Raw genomic sequence first — 20,932 nt, forward strand, 5'->3', positions numbered from 1 at the left:
ACTACTCATGGCTTGTCAGCCAACTAATTCATGTTGAAGGTTGCTGACGGTTTGAATACTAAAGATAAGCAAAAATAGAAATTGAAAGGTGCCACAACCTGTTGTAAAGATCCAACAAATGCAAACTTTGCGAGAATAGGGATGTGAGTTAATAGTTTTTTTATATTGAATGTATAAAATGAATGAAAGGATGATATATTGCTTTGACAGAATCGGGTTCATTTCCTGATAATATTCTAGTGTTAACCATGAATCTGGCCCTTATCACAGACAAGGCTCTTCTATCTGACAGTTGACCAAGAGCCTGAGGAAATGAAGCCCTGGAAAACTGAAAGTGGACAATGGACACCAAACGTGCCAAGAACTATCACTGTGCTTAATATGGAAAGCTTTATTTCTAGAACGGTCAGCCAGATCTGTAATAAAAGGTTAGCGACAGTACAGCTATGGAGAAAAGTTTTGCATTACCTCGAATTTTAGGATTGAGACACAATAAAAAAAATTATATATATATATATATATATATATATATATATATATATATATATATATATATATATATAAACATAATTTAAATGTTTTATTTAACAGCATGTAATCAAATCGCAAGTGTTTACCGGAAGCTATAACAGTAGTACAGTATTTCATGTTAGGTTTCTAAATGTCACATTTTTCAATTATTAGTGGCCAGACATGTTAAAGGGCGACCTCTATGGGTCTTACTTGGAACAACCCAACATTAAGCACTTGTAAAATGTGAATCGTACTCCTGGCATTTGATACACTAATGGATTTTCTTTCAACGGTTTTCATTTGTACAGCAGCTACAACATTATGTTGAGATATAATGTTTTTGATGGCTAAGAGTAGAAAGCAACAGAAAGTCTGGGCTGTGTGATTAATGTTGCAGTCATGAAGTGTGATTATAAACATTAAAAAAAAACCTTTATTGACGAAATCAGCACTTCCGACACGTCGTGTTTTTGTTTTTTTTTTCCATCGTGTGGGTGTAACTTGCAGCTAAACAAAAATCATGTTGTGGTTTGTTAAGAAATCGTCCAAAAACGTTTTCAAATAATTTGTCCAATTTGTATGAAATGCACTGAAGGGCAATGTGTCACTGTTTTATTCCATTATCGAATCCTGCCAAGAACCACTGAATCCGTAAAAGAACTCCAACAACTCATTCAAAACAGGTGTTTTCTTTTGCGCAACTTCAGTGGGAGTGGAAACATTGACCGGCTAAACACTGGCCCACGCGTTGAACGTGGAAAGTTACCGGTACTTGAACATACAAACAAAAATTGCCTTGTTTACTATATATATAAATTGCCGATGTGGTGCGTCATTTAATGTATTGTGTGCAATGTCATTAGAACTACGTTGTAATTACTGGTATCTGAGCTATTTAAAATGTACCGTATTAAAAACAAAACAAAAACAACCACTTTATTAGCGTGACAGAGTAATATGCCTACACGCGCTGTCTCGCCGCCTGACCCTGTTGCGTACTGGCACGAGTCTCTTATGATGGTTCTCGCATATGGAATTTGCTGAACGATTGGAATGTGATTATTGCGTGGTTAGTAGGCATTACAAGTTAAAGGTCTTTCAAGTGTAGCTTTTTATGAAAGTGACATGAAGAATCAAAGCACCCTGTATGAACGTTATATGATACAGTAATAGAATCTGTGTGTATTATTCATATATCTATCGATATGTTCTATCGCAGTATTTCTTTATGGATGAGTAAATAAACAGTGATTCATGGGTAGGTCTATACGAGAACGTACATGAGAGCTTAGAGACTACGCGGTTACTCTTCTTATAAACACTCGGGGACTGGTTTGTTATGAAGTTATTAAATCTGTGAGCTAGGACAACAGACCCAAGCGTATTGCACACTGTGTATTGCACGCTATTGGATTCGATCTATTGTTCAGCAGGCACACAGAAAACTAGTTCAGTTTGCATGAGAAGTGTTTGCAGAGAGAATGAGCTATGTTGACCTTGCAATTGTTTGCGCTTGGACCCGATGTAAACCTAAGTAACATATCATTCTTTACTGAAGAAAACGACCTATACAAATCCGTGTCTACAGTGCGAAGAAGTCTACTTTTATTATTATTTTCCATTCGTCCTCCTTAATCAAGCAACACTTTGTAAATGATGTTCTCAGCTAAAAGACATTTAGCCGCTATTTGTGTTCGGCACGTTACTTGAAAGCTGTCCAAAGCGAGGTTAGAGAAATATACAGATAGTATGGGGATTTTATTTAAGCCAATCCGTGTACCGGAGGCGGGGTTTCCTCTCAGCTGTTGTAAACAGTGAAGACATTGCCAAAGGGAACGAGATGGGTATAAATAACAGGACATTCAGTCGCTCTCAACAGCATAGCTTGCACATGAGCTCCCGAGCTCTCATTCACATCGCATCTATGATCAATAAACCAGACTGCACTGACTTAGAATTTTAGGGTGTTTGTGCTACAGATTGGCGCGCGGAGTCCTCTTCACTTGGATAACAAAAGCAACTCAACTAATGTCACTCCTGTCACCGTTTTAACTAGGAACCGGTAACTGGCGTTGGAGTCACAGGTGCATACAAATTACAAAACAGTGGCTTTGCAATTTTGCTCACGGTTCTTCCTTTGGCGGTGAAAAATACCTGGAAGAGACTCCTTGGTGTAGGTAAGGTTAAGACAATGTAACTATAAAAGACTGTTTGTTGTGCATTAAGGGATGTTGTTGCAGATGAACTTTGCATCATTTTAATGTATGTTAATTAACCAGTTGTTGTACATGTGTTTTTATTATTGTTTCTCTATTTATTGGGCAATGTAAATGTTGTATGTTACTAAATAAACAATGCAAAATGCATTGCTGTATTCGGTACAGTAGCCAGTTTAAAGTTATACGAGTGAATGAAGAATTGTAGGGAAGGAGGTTTTGATATCTTGTAGGAGGACAATTCTAGCTTACCAAAAGCAGTTAACGTTGTGTGGCAGATGACAGATATGTTGTGTGCAACTTAAAAAGAAAAGCAGACGTGTCGTGGATTTAAAATTGTTATTTATTTTATTCATTCACCAGTTTGTTTTTCTTTGTCAATTTTGACGTCAATTTCGTGCTCTTTGGAAGTGCTTGATTTTTCCTCCGCCGTGACAAAAGGTTTGCTCGGTACGTTTTGGACAGCGTTCACCAGGTATTTACAATACAGGCGTGCGGCGTTTTAATTTCTCAAAGGCATCACGAACTACCCTGGCGATAAGCCAACCAAGGTTACAAACAAAGCCGAGGAAAAAATACAATAGTACCAAGGTGTGCAACAGGTTTGTATTTTACCTTTTATTTTGTCCTGTTTACATTTTAGTAAGCAATGGTTGATGTACTATTAATTCATAGAGTTTGTGTTACAGACCGCTGCCCCGATAGAAACCACAACCTGTTACCTTGGAGCCCCGGACACGATAAAGACAGGAAAGTTGTAATTGGACCCGGTTTATTTTTAAAGCTGGAATCTTCAGCCACTGTGCATTCCATTGTTATAGAAGACCGAGGTAAGATAATCTATTGGTAAATTAATATAGTCTTCTAGCACTTGCATTTTTAATGAATGGTTTGCAATGCAACACAGGCTGTAGGGATACTTTAGTTAAATACATAATACCGTATATATTAGTTAGCATTCTGACCTTAATGTATCAATATGCTTTCAAAATGTGGTGGGGTTTTAAAGTAAGCCAATGTTATATATATATATATATATATATAGCAAGTATTTATTATTATTATTATTATTATTATTATTATTATTATTATTATTTAAAAAAAAAATTCTTTCAGGGGCATTAGTCTTTGCAGACTACCCAAAATATCCTATCACACTGAGAACTAGACATATTCTTATTAAAGCTGATGGACAGCTGCACATTGGTTCGGCAAAATGCCCATACAATGCCACTGCCACGATCGCATTGTACGGCAGGTCTACAGACGGAGCGTCTGTGGAGGATTTCGGGAGGAAGTTTATTGGCGTCGATGCAGGTGGAACTTTGGAAATGCACGGGAGGAGAGCACTGTCTTGGACTCTGCTGGCCAGAACTTTGCATCCAATGGGACTGCAGCATGGATCTTATAGATTCGAGCTGTACTGGGGCAGCAGGGGGATCAATGTTAGGGTTGTAGACGACGGGACAGCTCAGGTTCTGGCATCAGATCGTTTCGACACCCACATGATGGCTAATGAATGCAGGCGACTGAAAGAGTTCCTCAGTAACCAGCCCTCCGGGGCAATAGTGTCCATGGCAGTTGGGGATTCCGCAGCCAGGAGTTTGTCAACTGATTCCAGGGAGTACATTATGGAAGTCTTGGGGAGCAAATACATCAAACATTTAGGATACAGGTAAGATTCCATTTGGATGTCCTTTTGACCTTTTTTGTATTCAAATTGACACTCCATTATTTTCCAGCAGAAAATAATAATGCGATATTTGTATAAATTATACATGTAGTGCTTTTTTTTCGCACCTAATATCATATACTTGCTTTTATTTCCAAAATAATAGTTTGTAAAGACTGTGAATTTGTACTATATATATATATATATATATATATATATATATATATATATATATATATATATATATATATATATTCCAGATGCATTTGAATAGGCAAAGGATGAAACATGAATTACCTTTTTTAGAAGTACCATGGACAGCTCCAGATAATTAACTTGCCAGCCTCATTTAAAATAATGATATGTCATTTAAAACAAACAAAAAAAAACAGGCCAGATTTGTCTTGAAAATATGAAGACATTTTTGCATTCGCCTTACCAGGAAGGTTATGTGTTAACATTATTAGTTGGTTCTCCATGAGACATGGCTCTTTGTTCTAGTCTCAAAGCAGGCTTGATAAACAAAAACGAGGGGATGTAAAAGTGTTGTATTTAGTTTAGTTTAGATTTACTATTAGGGCATGTTCTCCCAATTCTTTGTTGTGTTGATCCACAACTGACCTGGTCCTCTCTCTGCTGCTATTGGCATGCTCATATATGAACATTACTCCTTGCCAACTGTCTGCCAGCCTCCCCCATTCCATTAGCTGCAACTCATCAGCTGTGCAAGAATGCTCAGATAATGGGAAAATGGCACCAAATTGTAACCCTTTAAGGCCTTTATTTTTGGTCTATCATCTGCATCCATTGCTTAACAGTATTAGCTACACAAAAATTGCCCAGGTTTTTAGTGCTTGATGAACTACCTGCCAGTGAGTTACATATTGTCTAGGTTCAAAAACGTCTCTTTTCATAAATCGCTGAACAGCAACACCTCATTCTTAAAGGTGTCTATTAACAAGATAGGAAAACAGAACATACTTGGTTAGAGTTTAATAAGAGCTCTAAATATCACTCCTTCTGTCCTGTAGGCAGCCCTGGGCACTGGTAGGTACCCTCAGAGGGGGGCCATTGTCAACCACAGAGAATAGGAGGCCGTATTAATTGAGTGGATCCACTGGGGCGGCTATAGCAAGGAGAGAGTTTCAGACGTATGATGGGACTCGATTCACAGTCACTGCCTATAGTGAATGGGTAAAAGGTTTAGTGTCACTGTACTATGGGGATATGTAACGTATGTGCTTGCCAAAGGTTGTCTGAGGTCTGACAGGAGCATGTGTCTAAGTGTTTTTTCCTGTTTAATCAGTACCGGTACTTTATCCTCCCTCTCCCCACCCCCCAGCATATCCTGTTTATCATTGTTAATAAATGTATGTGAAAAGCTTGACAGCAAGTCACAGAAAATAATGCGATTAATGTAATTAACGGTTTGAGCATAGTATTGAACAGAAGGATTTCAATGGATTTATCTAAATGAAATACGTAAGGAAAGAGTTTGCTGCCAAAGCTAATTCATGTTTGAAATGGGGTGTGTACGCCACCAAGCTTGGAGTCAATCCTTCAAAGCCATGCACATTCTAGAAGAAGGTACTGTAGTGTAACTTCATTAATTACATATACAAATGGCACATCCTTTTCTTTTGGATATTCAGGATCCCCACACATTGGATTTAAAGTTGAAGCTTTAAAAGGCATTATTTTAGACCTGGTGGATGACGCGTCAAGTTGGAAAACTGGAGACAGAATAGTGATTGCTAGCACTGATTATTCAATGTACCAAGCTGAGGAATTCGGCCTTCTCCCGTGCCCTGAATGCAAAACGAACCAAGTCAAAATTGATGGTATGAACTACTCAATTTTTCCTACAACATAGAAGTCTAATTTCCATAACATTTACCACTCTGTCACTGTGGATAATGTATTGAACATTCAGTTTGTGTAATAATTTCATTATGCAAAGTAACACTTTTTTTTAAATTGAGACTAGCTTCTTGTGGACGTAGTTTAAAATGTTGGCCGTTTAAGATTTGCCTCTGATGTGACAAGGTATATGTTTTGACAGGCAAACCTCATTATCTTCACATGGGTGAAATTGTAGATGGCGTTGATATGAGAGCAGAAGTTGGGCTGCTGAATAGAAATATAATCATTAAAAGTGAAACGGAAGGCTCCTGTTGTGGCCAAAACCATTGCGATATTTTTAACTATGATACATTTGGAGGACATATCAAGGTAAGTGCACTGTAAGTAATTGGGTTGTATTATAATTGGGTTGTATTGTTCTTATCATAATGGACATTGAAGAAAAAAATAATGCCAAACTTATTTATTGAGGGCCATTAAAAAGCTACTGAACAAACAAGCCTATTGCAGCAATACAAAATGTAATTCTGATCTTGTGAACTCAGTAGAGTTGGTCAGTACTTTGATGAGAAACCCCCCAAGAATACCTGTATAAAGTGACACTGGTCGCTCAGTAGGGGGCACTGTCCCTTTTGGTACCACAGCGTTGTGTAACAAGGCTGGTGCCATCTATTAGATAAGATGTTAAAGATCATGTTTATTTTGTGGCCTTAAAAGCAGTTGTGTTAACCCCAGTGGCTAGCCAGATTCCAATGCAGGACACAATTCTGGCCTTGCTAAATTGCCCCTTTCCTTGCTGATTTTCCGAATTCCCCTTACCCGTATGAATGGGGACAGGAGATCCATGGAAACTGCATCTTTTGAATCTGGTTAATTGGATTAAAAGAATACATTTCTCAGTAATAAAAAAGCATCACAAGGGATAATAGAGAATTCAGTTTCCCAATATTTGTCTCAGTAGATCCAAAGACACTTCAAGTCTTTTCACATGTCTGGGGTGGAGCTGACTGCGCTATGGCAGCAGATCCTTGGGAGCTACCCAGTACACTTTCACCTGGCTGGTGACGTGGATCACAAGGGAGGCTACGACCCTCCAACTTACCTGGAGAACCTGTCCATTCATCACAGCTTCTCTAGATGTGTGACCGTGCACGGGACCAATGGGCTGCTGGTACGCGCTCATAGTTTACTGTTGCCAGCAAGATTGTTACAGGAACAGTATTCTAAGTTGTGAATTTTTTAATTCTATAGTTTTTCACACTTTATTATGCAGTTTATAAGATGTGAACTTCTCACCACTAGAAAGCTCAAAGCCAATTTTTAAAATCTCTTTTTCAGATTAAAGATGTTGTAGGTTATGATACATTAGGCCATTGCTTCTTCCTGGAAGATGGTGTGGAGCAGAGAAACACACTGTATAATAACTTAGGGCTCCTTACAAAGCCAGGAACCATACTACCCTCAGACCGGGATGAAGCCATGTGCCTCAGAATCCGCAGCAATGTGTTTGGGAAGTACAGACCAGTGCCGAGCACTGATTGCATGCGAGTCAAATACTGTACCAAGAAAAACTATTTAATACATTTCTTCATGGTGATGGTGTACAGCTTTTCAGTAGTTGGGAGGAGTGATTTATACTTTCTGTATTGAATTCTGGCAATTTTAATAATAGGTTGAACTGTACAGTTTTTTTAAATTCTGTTTTAATATGTTTATGACACAAGGGTGTATGGAACAATCTGGTTAAGTCTGTCCAGTGTGCGGAAAACTTGTTGCTTGTTTTGTTAAGTGTATGAATCATAGTGTTTTCTTTCACCCAGGGCTGTCAGCACATTCTGGATTGCTAATCCAAATAATAACCTAATAAACAATGCTGCAGCTGGAGCTCAGGTATGGGACTTCAGATATATTGAGAATCTATTTGTACATTTTAGTTTGTAACACTTTAGTTTAGGCATCTGTTATAAGTGATTATAAACAATCTATAATTCATTATGCTATTAACAATTTTAGAATATGCTTAGAAATAATAAGACTATTATTAAACACTTTTTTTAATTGTTTATAATCAGTTATAACAGATACCTACATTTTTTTGTTTTCTCGCGATGCTAATGTAGTTTCTATGCACTGTGATATTTATTGATGCAGGATGTTGGAATCTGGTATATTTTTCACCGGGTTCCTACTGGCCATTCCGAAGGCACATTTCCAGAAGGGCAGGCTGAGCTGACACCACTGGGGATATTTTACAACAACAGAGTGCATTCCAATTTCAAAGTATGTAACACAATCTTCTGTGTACTATTCTTGTCATGAACTACACAATACTGTCCAATAGGGTGTCGGGCCACTATGCAAGGTCTGCAAAGTGCTTAAATAGTTTTGAGTGGAAACACAATTGCTGCTCAATGATTCGGGTAAATGTGCTGCAAAGCATGTCCACTAGAAAGCCTCATTGCTTTAAATCACTCTACCTGAAACCTCAGTAGTTTGTCTTGTATGTGGAAACACCTGCCAACTGAGCACTATTTATCGGTGTCTGCTAGCCCATATAGGATCTGACTTGTAACAGTGATTTGCAGCTTTTTTTGTATTCCAGAATACATGTCAGGGATTCTATTTGCAAAACGAATTAATCTGTCAAATACATTCATAAAAACATAATAACTTCTTAACAGAGAGAGAGAGAGGCAAGGAATTAATTTTTTTCACTGTTGGGTGAAGGAGTTTTATCTTATTCCCACACCTTCTTATTATGTGTTAAAAGGCTACCTCTAATGGAAGGTTTTATCCTACACCCATTTAAATTGCAGTTATCACACTTGTCAAAGGATGCAAAAAGCTGACATCCCTGTGACAGTTGTATAGTATAGGGAGTTAAATAGATTCTTTGCATAACTAGCTGTATCAATAACTGCTGCTGCAGTCACTTGCATTAGGACCTTGGTTTTACATCTAATCCGAAGTTAGAAACAGGCCAGGACTTTTTTCCCCTAGCGTGATAGCTTTGATTTTGTGTATACAGAAGTAAATGAAAGAATCTGTCAATATAGGATTACCGTTGGTGTACGTCTAACGCCTACAGTTAAAAACTTTGAATAAGGTTGTGGGTGGTTTTTGTTCTTCTCAGTTTACTGAAGGCCAGGTAGATTGGTGTTCATCTGTCCTGGTCTATCATGTTCATGCATTTAAACAGAAAGGTTGCTGACTGCATTCAATCGCGTTTCTTTTGCTGCGATGCTGTTTTTTCTAATAAGTTACACTGTGGTTTGAATGTTTCTGCAGGCAGGTCTCTTTATTGGAAAGGGGGTGAAGACAACAAATGCAAGTGCAGAGAATCCAAGAGAATATCTCACTATAGATAACGCAAGGTTAGTTACCATACAGTACACTGCATAGCAGGCAGAGCAATACAAAGCCTTTGTGTGTGGTTGCATATATCGTTTAAAATGCATAAAGAAGATTGAAGATTGCCTAAATCATTAGCCAGGGTTGCAAGTCTATTCAATTTTTTCAGCAAAAATACAGTTATTATAATGTGTCTTTTTGAAAGCCAGACCCATTAACTACAGATTATACATAATTTTCAAGCTTCCTCGCTTCTCTAAGACGTGCTATAGCAAGGATTATGTTAATTATCGGTCCTACAGTGTACCTCTTTCTTGCTGTTTTATGACTCATATTCATCAGTTTCCATGCCATTGGGGCTGCCATATATAGTATTAAGCACAGTAACAGGACCTTGTAGGGGTATCCAATGTGTTCAAAACATTCAGTTCATACAAGCTATCAAAATGCATTATGTAAATTTAACAACACATGAGAGGGTTCTTTTTAATTGTCTGCTTCCAGCAATAATTTAACATTTTAAGGGGTTTTCATAGAAACCATTTCTATCTGTCTTCATAAATAGCCTTCTAAAGGGCTTGCATGCTGTTTATAAAGATAATGGCCTTCTGGCAAAGGCAAATGTTTTCCTGTCATTAGAACTGAGCAATTCTGCCTCAATGCCTTGGTGTTTTTTTGTTTTTTTGTTTTCTATTGCTAGCATTTAAAAAACAAACAAAAGGAATTCGAAATATATTCCTGTGTATTTTAAATCAATTGCGCTGCTTCCAGCCCTCAGATCTAAGGAAACTGACTGTACTGTTGCATAATTTGCATCAGGTTGCTTTAAAAGTAAAGCTCAGTGTCTGCTTACATAGCAAACACACATGTCTTTGATGCACCTCACCCTTTAGTGCATTAAACTTGACTTTTATGTTTCGGATCCCTGTAAATTCCTGACCCTCAATGCACACTTTGCCAGCCTTTCCTCTGTTCCTGTTCAGTATCTCCTGTTTGGTTATCTGACAGTGTCTGGGGCTTGGGGTTGTAATGGTAAGAGGGTTCCAGGTGTGGAATGGACAGGGGTGAACACTTCCTGTATGTCTCTCTCAGGTTCCGCCCACACGAGGACGCTAACCCTGCCAAGCCGAGAGTTCCTGCGGTTATTGATGGGCTGATAGCCTTTAAAAATAATGACCATGGCGCCTGGGCGAGAGGGGGGGATATCATTTTCCAAAACTGCGGGTAAGTCTCTTCTTCATTTTCAGCCTCCCCCAAAAGACTGACTCGATTGTTTACACAGCTAGTCTAAAGCATTTTTTTTGGATAACTTTGGAGGAAATTTGGGAAAGTACACAACTGCCAACTAACCAGATGATGATGATAATGATGATGATGATGATTATTATTATTATTATTATTATTTTTATTATTATTATTATTATTAGTAGTAGTAGTAGCAGTAGTAGTACAGTAACAGTATTGTTTATTATTTTACTTTGGTTGCATTGTAATGAATATTTACTTGTATAACCATGTTTTTCTTTTTATTTCAGTTTTGCTGACAATGGAATCGGACTGACTCTTGCCAGGTATTGTAACTGTTTACACCCAGAGCCCTTGATTCCAGTTCTGTGAAAAGTATCTGAACCTTTAGCCCTGCTCTTGTTAGAGTGCTGAAAAGAAATGAAGGTTCTCTTAGGAACAGAAGCTATTTACAGAGGCATGACAGTGTTTGTGGTCTCATTATTATATTAAGATTGTATATGTAAGCTGATTTATGGGGTGTGCAGTAAATTGGATTTCACTTTCTCTTTTGGATTCCTGCTGCAGTTGCAACACTCGGCCACCTTGTAGCACTGTTTAAAACTAACTGCAGTTACAGTGTGTGGCTGCTTCTGACACTGTAGGTCTCTGTAGATCAGTGGTTCCCAAACCGGTACTGAGGACCCACTGTCACTGCTGGTTTTCATGCCAACTGAGCTCTCAATTACTTAACTAGCTCAGTTGGAATGAAAACCAGCAGACACAGGGGTTCCCCAGGACCGGGGCTGGAGACCCCACTGCGTTAGGTGATGTGAGGGTTGTCAGTGTGTGTTAGCGCTGGCAGACAGAGTAGTCCTTGAGCAGGGGAACATGTCTTATGATTGTCACAAGAAGAACATTAGCAGCTGTGATAAAAGCAGGACCTTAGCAAAAACATAGACCGCTTTAAAAACATAGATAGAGCACTTGAATCACTGTCCCATAAAACTCAATAAAAAGTATTTAAAGGGATGTAACATTTCAAATCTGCTTCCTGTTTTTTTTTGTTTTTTTTTTCAATGCTAGCTACAGCTGGGATGAATCCAAATGTGTAAAAATTGTCCTTGGTGACAATACAAAGAACCTTACTGGTATATTCAGTGCAAATCCTGAATATGAATGGATGTGATGCAAGTGCTTGAGGCTTTCAAATGGTCCTTTTCTTCTCAGGCTTTTCCCATGAGTCATTCCGCCACTGCCTGTTATAGCGACCATATAAAAGGGGGCTCCTACCTTTTTAGTCATGGGAACAGTTAGACTAGATGGTGCCTAATCACCCTATTCTAGGACTTTTGATTTTGACAATGGTATTTTTAAAGGAATTTCAAGTTCCTGTGTCTATTTTGTGCAGTGATGGAACTTTCCCGACTGATGAAGGCTCGAGTCTGGAAGTCACGGACTCCATATTCGTTGGGGAGAGCAGCAATATGGGCTGTCATGGAGGGCAGAACAGCTACTGGGGAGAAGGAGCCAATGGGGAATACAGGACTCTGCCCAGAAATAAGTAAGGGTCCTTTTTAGACTGTTTGGGTTACAATTTTACCATGATGAATTTATATTATTATTTTATTATTATTATTATTTATTTCTTAGCAGACGCCCTTATCCAGGGCGACTTACAATTGTTACAAGATATCATATTATCATTGCAGTCTTATCTTGCAATCTTATCTGTAATTTTTTCCTGTGGCTTGCTATGCTTTTTACCATGGCACATGTCAAGGACAGTATACATTTATAAGGTAAGTAGAGACATTGAAACTGATGGACCATACTGTTAAAACGCAGGTGTTTGCAAAGGTCTTAGGGATGCATGGACTCTTCTTGCATGCAGAACAGTACTAGACAGGAACGAAGTAGAGCTGTGATCTCTGTTGCGACAGGACGTTTCCAATACGTGGATTCCAGATCTATGATGGTCCAGTCAGGCTGACGAAGTGCTCCTTTAAGAAGTTCACCCCGACGGCTGACAGATACTCCAGTGCCATTGGGTTCTTCATGAAGAATGGGTGGCAGATCAGCCCACAAAACAACGTGTTGTCCGTCAAGATGGAAAGAAGTGTAAGACGCATGTTTCCTGCTCTTTATGATTCCACCAGTTAGTCAGGAATACAGAGATACACGCACTGCAGAAACACATGAGAAAAAGTTAATTCATTTAATACGTTTATAATCGGGAGTCATAATCAGTTTAAAAAGTTGCATGCCCTGATCAAAACGGCATTGCTTAAATGAACATAATGCAGTCCCACATGGTTGACAAAAGTATTTTGCAATATATTAAAGATGACAATTTTTGCAACGTATTTTGAAATATGTATTTCCCATGTGTGAGGTTGCTGATCCTGAGTGTGAAATTTCATGAGTATCCTGTGCAGGAATGTAGTGCAAACTCTGCCAGACAGACTCTCCGTGGACCAACAAACTATTTTAACAAACGCATATTTAGATGAAGGCTGTATTTGATGGGTAAAAGACACAAATTAAAGTACGATGGCAGATATGATGACTTTTTTTTTTTTTTTTAATATACAGCACCCCAATCAAGCTGCATACAAAATTCAGTACACTGTTGATAAAGTTAAAGGAAAAACAGCTCAGTTGTGCTGTCCGTCCTTTTTAAATCACACATCTGTTCAGGAATGTAGCTTGTCATTATTATTATTATTATTATTAATTTCTTAGCAGACGCCCTTATCCAGGGCGACTTACAATTGTTACAAGATATCACATTATTTTTACATACAATTACCCATTTATACAGTTGGGTTTTTACTGGAGCAATCTAGGTAAAGTACCTTGCTCAAGGGTACAGCAACAGTGTCTTCCACCAGGGATTGAACCCACAACCCTCTGGTCTAGAGTCCAAAGCCCTAACCACTACTCCACACTGCTGCCCTATATGTAGCTTGTCATGTCTGGTAATAGTTCAAACTCGTACAATTAGATTCTATTTCAGTTACATTGTTATAAAAACAGGTCACTGGACAAGCACTTGCTGTAATACTGCGAACCAATACATTTTTAAATAGAATGTAAGTACTAATTAGGAATATACAATTGGCTGATTGATCATATTAAGTGGGGTGTCTTTTATTGGTCTGATTGTTGTAATTAATTGCTTATGCCATTGTTTAGAACCCTGCTTTCCTTTGTAATGTTCTACTGTAATTAGATGTAATCTCTGCCTTAGGTAGGAGTTGAGTTACTAGAATAGCATATTGTACTTGACAGAGAATCACTGCCACTGATTCATTCAGCACTGCATTGCAATCCATTCATAGCATAGGACATTATTTTTCAGTATTGTATTAAAAGCCAACGTTCAACCATTGCCTTGACAAATAGCAGTTTCAGAATGGAATTCTACCTAAATTACTGAAACTGGCGAATCGTTTCCTACCTGTCTCTATGACCACTCTTTCTTAAATACAGCTATTATCTGCTATTTCTGTCTTCATTTCTGTGCAATAAATGCTGGTCTGCTGTTTAGACGGGAGCCTCTTTGATTGTTACCATGTGGTTATCAAGTCTTTCGCTCATTCATTATGTTACATCAATTAAAAGACGCACAAAGAGTTCTGATTTCAATGTCCACAGACCCCCTCTTCTCCTCTACTTGTGATTGTAGGTATGCCATGGAAAGGAGATTGCCACACACAGCACTTTGACCAGTAGGAAGTCCAGCAACCCATTTCATTACACAAGAATGCTTAGCATCTCTAATCCATTTTATGTGATTGTGCTTTCCTTGGAAATTCACAGTAGTTTGGCAATCCTATACTAGCTGGCAGTAACCCTTCACCTTTCGTTTTAATTTAGGTTGGACTGAATGTGTTTTTTGGCAAACCAGGCCAGTGGTTCGGGGGTAATGACCTGGATGGAGACAAAACCTCCATCTTCCATGACCTGGACGGCTCAGTGACTGGCTATCCTGACTCCTTCGTAGCCAGAGTGGACAACTACCTTATCCATCACCAGGGCTGCCTCACTGTCCCAAGATGGAACGGGGTTATCTGCACTGGCCAGTATGCCCAGGTAAGAACCTTATATGTTTCAGGTTTCATTTTTATGTAAAACACATGATCCATTTATTTGACAAACTAAGAAGGATTTCACTCTGTGTAAAATAAAACAAAATCTTTGTCCAATATCTTTAGAATTGGATGCTTGCATATTGTGGACTGTTTGCATTCCGTATGCCATGTTTCCAGACACTTTGCTAGTGGAAGTGTACCAATATGGGCCTGTTTTTGACTGTCACTCTACAAGTTTGAGTGCAAGAATCACCATAGTATTTGCTATATGCAGAATGTATAACCATTCAGTATTACTTCACTGAATAACTGCAAACATTGATTTCTCTAATGCTGGCTTTAAAAAAAAAATATATATATATATATATAAACAATGCACATGTGGGACCCAGCCTTAAGTAGTATTATAAAAATATTTGTTTTCCTATTCCAAAAAAACTATGTTACATTTCCAAGCAGAATACCTCAAAGCCTTTCCAGCGCTGTACAGATCATGGAGATTTTGTATGTGCCAGATGCTTTCAGCATTTATTCATCTTGACCTTTCATTTCTGAGTGCCAAAGATTAAGCCAAATTCTGTTTGAGTTATCCAGAGCCAATGTATTTCTTTCAGGATACATTGTGTCACCTAAGCAGATCTTTCTGAAGACTCTATAGAAGGAAAGAAATAATGAGTAAAGTAAAAGGTGTAATCATGATATACCTGTGATTTGTTTTCTACGGTGGAGGTGTTAAGAATGTACTATTTGTTCCACTCCTCTCCACAAAAATGCTGTTTTTCAACTTAGATATATTGTAGCGATCTCAGTTAACGCAGACAGGTGCATCACACAGGGCGAGGCAATCCACACACAGGCGGAGGGCGGGCGCGAACCCGGGACCTCTCACACTAAAGCATAGCTCCGATAGTGCTGTACAAAAGAGCCGGCTCTTGCAAGAAGCGTATATCGGGCTTATGTCTCTGTGTGTGATTACATCACCTACTAGCCCTGCTGTTGCCTTCCCCAGTGCACACTACAGTATGTTTGTTTAGGCAACTTTAAGACAAGTGTTCCAAGTTAAGTGCAATCTCTGCATTTTATAAATATCTTCTGTGTTTAGTTTGGCATCATCATACAGCAAATAATGCTTGTTCTAGTTTAGCCAAATCTTGAGAGCTTTGTGTGCCTTTGGGGTCATTCCACCCTGAGAAACATAAAAAAATGGTTTGCTAAAAAAACAAAATTTGCCATCAGTGATAAGAAACCGATAACAGTGATGGAGCTTTCAGCCATTGTGTATATTTATATGGAATGACCCTTTTGAAGGAGGCCATTATAATACACTTATCTTTGGAATTGCCTTTAATGGTATTTGTGCCGCAATAGCCAAGTACAATGTAAATACAATGTACATACATAGTGTGTACATATATTTAAATAAATAATTTATTATTTCTACTTCATTGGAAAAGATCTGGAGAAGTATTACATCATTTAGCCCTTTGCACATTTTAATAGAGTTTGTATGATGTGTCATCATTTGATCTTCTAGTTGATTAATTTGACAAACAGTGGATTATTTCACTGATTCAACACTTTGTTGCTCATCCATTAGTTTAATATTTTGACTGTACAGTTTCACTGGCAGCCTGTACGTTATGTTTCTGTCTGTACAGGCAGTGCGTGCAAAGGGTGCGTATATTTTCTTTCTTGTCATTTTTAACATTCCAAGTGCGTTGTCACATGAGAACATTTTCTAGACATGTGGAAGCCTGGTGTTCTATATGTGTCGCTTATGCTGGATGCTGACGTGGTGAGAATTCTTTTAGTTACTGCTGCAATTCAGTATGGCTAGGTAAAACATTGTAAAAACCAATGAAGAGGATTTATGTATCAGTATCTAACCACACCTGTTTATGATACAAGGAATATAAAGTACAGTTTTTTTATGCAGTAAGGATATGCAGAAAAAAAACAACAATATAAATGTTATTACAATAGGAATTTGTATATTGAGAAGTGTCAATTATTATACAATAGGCAAAGTCTTTCTGTTAAATGTAGATTCACACTTTTACTGACAATCATCAAAATTAAAGTTCAGTTGTATATTTTGAATGTTGTGTGTGGGATAGTCTTCTGTTCTTTTTGAGTGGTAGTGCTGCCTGTCCCACAGGTGCTGTGCCCATGGTTAATGACACTTATCTAGATTGATTACATTTTTACAGGACACACTGATGGTTGTTGAAAGAGAAGGTAGAGACAAAGATTACAATTATATCACAAGTGGCAGACCATGCGTTGTGTAAACACTGCTTTGAGAATTAGTTCAGGAATTAAAAAATAAAGGAACAGGAACACCCTTCAAAAGTTCGTGTGCTGTACTGTGAATTACGAGCGAGAAAGGCGAGTGTTCCTCTGAATTTGCCTGGCTGGTTGAGTGATTTGCATTGCCGTCTTTTCTTTTCCTCCTCAGTTGTACATTCAGTTGTACGCCCTGAGAATCTGACTCTCCTTGTTGCCAGGGAAACATTCCCCAGCCGGCCCCTGAGGCTACAGGGAGTCAATCGTGGAGCCCCTTATCTGCAGTATCAGCCTGTGGTGATGCTTCAACAAGCCTACATTGTGCAGTGGGAAGGAAGGGCACCTGAGGAAGTCATACTATACCCAATCAACTTTAACAGGTAATGTACCTGCTTTCATACCTGTATCTGCTCAGAAGTGGAAGGGCATTGCATAGCAGACTGGTGCATTCTAGGTTTCACTGTGAGCTTAATTACTCACAACGTGGCTATCATAGACAAAGGACATAAACTCGTGTTTGACTGACCAATCTCATAGTAAAGCCTTAAATGGCTCAGACCACTATGCAACAGGACCCTGGACTGTTAAAAATTCTCAATAGGCTTATGTTGTATACAGGGCTTGCACTGCCTCCTGTATCCTTTAGGGTTTTAATCCAACAACTCGTGTTTATCCATCCCCTTCATAGGTGACTACTCATTTTTAAGTTTATGCCAAATCAAATCCAAGAGTGGAGAACCCACTCTTTTTCTCTTTTGATTTCTATGAAACATTGCCTTCTTTGTGGTACAGATTTTTTCTGTGCGCCCCACCCAGTGAGCAAACTATGTTTTTGATAACAATGCACATTTTATTGGTATCAAATGTTGACAGGATGTTTGAAAGGGTCTGCTCATTACAGTCCCAAAATGGAATGCCACATCTCATTTTTGTGCAATCTCAAATCTACAGCAAAGCAGAATTAAATGCTCAAAGGGGCTGGTTCTTAAGCCCTGAGGGTCACACATCCGAGAGATTTATTTATTTAAAATACACAATATATCCGACCTGTTTTTTCCATTTACACCCACCCTTGAGTAAGAGAGCAAAACTGAAACTGAAGTGTGGAAAGAATTTTGACAATGAAACTAACTTTTTAAATGATTTAACCAAAAGAGATACTACATCTGTTTTCCAGTGGTGTATTCCCTGATAAGAATGTCAGGTTTGGGACTTTCTTGGAGAAAACATTTCATTTTTCCTGCTCTAATCTAAGCTTGAGATCTCCTAGGCCTCTCATTCCACAGATCTTGTTTTGAAAGTTTAAGTGAAGAATGCAAAGCTACAGTGCATATCAATAGCACGTGTTTTGAAATAGTATAGTGCTAGGACCAGCAAAGTACAAGCTAAATTTGCACCCAGTAAATACTGGATATCTGCGGGTCAGTTCCATTTATCTTGCAGGTGCCTCCACTTCAAATGTCATTTAAAAGGGCATCCCATAAAAACACATACCGGTACTATTATATAACTGGCCCAACTGTTTTGAATTCTTCCCTGTTATGTAGTTTGTTATTAGATTTTTTTCCACATTTATTGTTTAGTCTGGGAGCTGTTTGCAATGGCATGTTGTTGTTTTTTTTGCTTTAAATAAGTTGCATTCCATACCAAAGTTCACATATCAGTGCAAATTAATATATACTGTAACAGAGAACCCCCAATGCACCAACAACCTTGTAGTGGGGCATGTACCGGTGATGCATACGTAAATGAGCCATCACATTTTAAACCTTTGCTTTGAGAAATCTGGGGATGACCAGCGCTGGTTTTAGACTGTCCGAGCTAGTTGAGGGGGCTTTCCAGCTGGCTGTCCTGCTGTAGCAACTGTGTCTGTTCTCTGCAGTGGCTTTTTTGTTGCTGTGATTTAAGACGGTGTAAATCTGTTCTTGAATTTATAATCCAGCAAGATCCCAATAATATGGTATTCTAATTGCCAACTAGTACTGCTGATCACAAGCAAACAAGAAGCTAAGCATTCCTTATCAAGGACAGTACAACCTAAAAGAAAGTCTTTCTTTGATGGGATTAACCTTGAAAGTACTGCTAATCCGTCAATTGATGTCATTTCATTCACACACAGCGCTTTCTTCTATTATAAAGTTCTGAATATTGGCAATGGCCACGAATCGTCTTTATTAAAACACACGTGGCAGCAGTTCTAGAAAATTACGCTCAACCTCAGAAACAAACAGAATGGTAAAAAGCTTCAGGACACCGCTAACAAAATCGCCTTGACTTACCTTTTCATGAACTATATAAAACAAATTTTGGATTTTTAATTGACGCTCGTTGGGTTTGTAAACACAACATTTAGATTAAAAACAAATATCCAATTCATATGCAAACCTCTTTGCCGTGGCTGCTGCTGTACTAGGGATGTCACGCAATTTCTTAAACTAGAGAAAATGAGTGAAAGGCAGAAACCACAGACCTGGGGAACTTGGCAGTGATACAGTACAGGACCAAAGAGGTTGACTACACTGACTGAAGCTGTAGAAAGCTCCATATATCCTCCTATATGCAAGCAAAGATGCCTCTGGGCAGATCCTTGCTATTAAATAACTTTTAACATCTGTTGCTTTCACTGGGTAGCATTGGGGCACTTTCTGATTTTTAGATTGGATTGTCTTCAATTCTAAAATTGCAGCTCTTTGGTAGCCACCTGGATTTAACAGTTGTTAATGTCCTCTAAACTCCTCTAATAAAAACGTTCCAGTACCTTATAATATACAACTAAAAGCAGAAACAACAAGTACAGGCGCTGTTTTTAGTATACATGATTTATGGTTACTCTGGGTGTGGACAGTGGTGTGTGCAATTGCAGGTTCACTAATGTAATTATATCTCCCACTCTTCAAACCCTTTAATATGTTTCCCTAGCAACAAAAGAAGGCAGTGATTTGTATCTGTGTTAGAGCATTTTTTGCATTTTTTGAATTATTTTGTATAAGAAAATCATCTCTTAGGATTTTTACAGTTGTCGAGGGAGATTATGATTGTTGGGGGTGGGGGGGGGACGGGACTTTTAGACAATTCTTCCGCTGCTATGCTAGAGGTTTATAGCATTGGTGAAGATATGGTAGCCTGGGGGCTAAGTACTGCTTCTATCATTTGTTGAATAGGACTCTTTGGTAGTGAGCCAACTGACTTCAAACCTGTACTGATACCCTGGAAACATACAGTGTCATATTAAAATATTTGGCATTCTGATCAGCATCACTCAATACACTGGTGTCATACACTGCTGTCTGTATTGAAGCCTCTAGTATGGGGGAGCTCCTTGTACTGTTTGATGATCTACAGCAGGAAAAACAAGTCCAGCATTTATCCAACTTGCGTTTCACGTTGAAGAGTTGAGATGGTCTCAACTGTAGTGCACACCATGTACTGTACAAAGTTCATTCACTGGGATTTGCCAGGTAATATAAAAATAAATGCTACTGTATTCAGACATTGATTTATTTGCCAGCTTTAGCAGAGAGAAATGGGTAAAAGATGAGTGAGAGGGAGAGCCAGACAGTGAATACAGGCCAAAGGTTGATGCAATTTGGTACATCCTTTGGCATGTTAGTTTTAAAAACACTAATTACTTTACCATAGTTATGACTCCTTCGCTGATTGCTGTTTGAGATGCTGTGTGTCAGGAATCCGCCTTCTACTTAATCTCAGCT

The 20,932-nt window shown here is 38.5% G+C and overlaps 1 protein-coding gene and 1 pseudogene across 1 annotated transcript in view; both read left to right on the top strand.

Moving 5' to 3' along the window:
• Positions 1 to 20,932, top strand: part of LOC117427753 (cell surface hyaluronidase-like) — a 29,573-nt pseudogene that overhangs the window by 2,383 nt on the left and 6,258 nt on the right.
• LOC117427752 (cell migration-inducing and hyaluronan-binding protein-like) overlaps positions 2,367 to 20,932 on the top strand; it is a 51,625-nt gene continuing 33,059 nt past the window's right edge. The window contains exon 1 of the mRNA XM_034046012.3: positions 2,367 to 2,690. The gene's annotated coding sequence lies outside the window, so the exon portion shown is untranslated. The remainder of the gene's footprint in view (positions 2,691 to 20,932) is intronic.

This window comes from Acipenser ruthenus, chromosome 21 (assembly GCF_902713425.1).
Source record: "Acipenser ruthenus chromosome 21, fAciRut3.2 maternal haplotype, whole genome shotgun sequence".
NCBI lineage: Eukaryota > Metazoa > Chordata > Actinopteri > Acipenseriformes > Acipenseridae > Acipenser > Acipenser ruthenus.